The sequence below is a fragment of the Rattus norvegicus genome, chromosome 5 (genome assembly GCF_036323735.1).
Source record: "Rattus norvegicus strain BN/NHsdMcwi chromosome 5, GRCr8, whole genome shotgun sequence".
Lineage (NCBI taxonomy): Eukaryota > Metazoa > Chordata > Mammalia > Rodentia > Muridae > Rattus > Rattus norvegicus.
The window spans coordinates 63,439,342-63,440,531 of record NC_086023.1 but is presented as its reverse complement, the minus strand read 5'-3'; the positions used below and the strand labels follow the sequence as shown (position 1 = coordinate 63,440,531).

The 1,190-nt window shown below is 52.4% G+C and overlaps 1 non-coding gene across 1 annotated transcript; it reads left to right on the top strand.

Annotated features, from left to right (window-relative positions):
* Positions 1-228: 228 nt before the first annotated feature.
* On the top strand, positions 229-355 carry LOC120103315 (small nucleolar RNA SNORA17). The gene has a single exon (XR_005505386.1). It is a non-coding gene; the product is annotated as a small nucleolar RNA SNORA17 (small nucleolar RNA).
* Positions 356-1,190: the final 835 nt, after the last annotated feature.

Genomic DNA, 1,190 nt, shown 5'->3' with positions numbered 1-1,190 from the left:
CCTGCTGACCACAGTGTCCCCTTCAGCCTAGTGATGTCAGTTCCAGAAAGCGCTCCAGGGGGTATGCGAGGATGTTCACTATGGTATGGTTTATAGCGAAAGAATTCAAACATGAACCCTGGAAACCCACACAAGATTGGATTAATAAATGATTAGACACCAGTTTATGGATTATTGTACAATTGCTAAAATTTTAGTATTAATAAATATTATAAGGGAAATAATCAGCCTGCACCCGGAGAAGATGTGGGTGTGGCTGCCATGTCATGTGTGCGTCACTAGGTGGCAGAGCAGAGACCATGTATACACTCAGTATTCTGACCTGGGAACATCTGAATGTTAGTAGCCTAACATAACCTGGAGAAAGCTAGCCTGAGACAACCATCAGCCCTGTGCCAGGTCCAGCCTAGCCTGAGATGACCACACGTCCAGCACCAGGCAGACCTAGATGGGCTCCCAGGATGGTGAGCAAGCTGGAGACTGGTAGAACCCCAACTGGGACCATGTGTCTCCAGGCAGAAAGGAGCCTGAGACAGAGGACCCTCCAATAGGGCCACTTGGATGGGCCAGACAAGGAGCCTGAGATGACCATGGGGCCCAGCCAGAGAGCTAGCCTGTGACGACCACCAATCGGGTGTCTCTCAGGTCTCAGGGCAGACCATGTCTGAGATGACCTTTGCCTGGTGTCATAATGCACAGGCAGGGCACAGCACTCCTAAGACCACTCCTGAGATGACCCCAGACACTCAGAGACCCTGTACCCCCCAAAGAGGAACAAGTAAGTGTTGGGTAAATGGAAGAGAAAGAGAAACAGAAGGATGTAGGCACAATGAAGAGAGGCAGAACTGGAGAGGCAAGGGTAGAGAGGAGCAGTCTGATGTGAGTGGCCAGTGATGCCACCATGGTGGGTGCCTAGCCTGTGCTACCACAGTGAGGGGTGGAGTGCACATTTGGATCCATGGTCCTTCAGCGGCAGGGGTCTGTTACCACCAAAGGCCAGGTTATCCTCGATGAGAGCTGTGTAGAACTGGCCCCACCCCTCATCTGGGCATCATGGGAGACCTGAGCTCAGAGTCATGAGATCACAACTGGTCATGCCCCTCACCTACTGCAGCACTCAGGAGAGCCGACCCTGAACTTCACCTGGGCAGCACAGTGGAACTGGCCCTGGATGAGAAGGCTGTGGATGA